Below are 201 nucleotides of genomic sequence, written 5' to 3'. Positions count from 1 at the left end.
GCTGGTGCCTGCTTTGCTGCAGGAGTGCTGCCAGGTGACTGGTACACCCGTGCGCAGGCAGAGCAGGACACGGAGTCCATGCAGAGGAACCGGCAGCACACTCCCTGCCTCTGGCATTTTAAAACACAGGCAGACTCGCCCATCATTTTAATGATGCTTGCAAAACAAAGGCAAGCTAAGGTGCTAATTTACATAACTATA

This window comes from Buceros rhinoceros, unplaced genomic scaffold, assembly GCF_000710305.1.
Source record: "Buceros rhinoceros silvestris isolate BGI_N320 unplaced genomic scaffold, ASM71030v1 scaffold13146, whole genome shotgun sequence".
Classification (NCBI taxonomy): Eukaryota; Metazoa; Chordata; class Aves; order Bucerotiformes; family Bucerotidae; genus Buceros; species Buceros rhinoceros.
Note: the sequence above shows the minus strand (reverse complement) of the source record.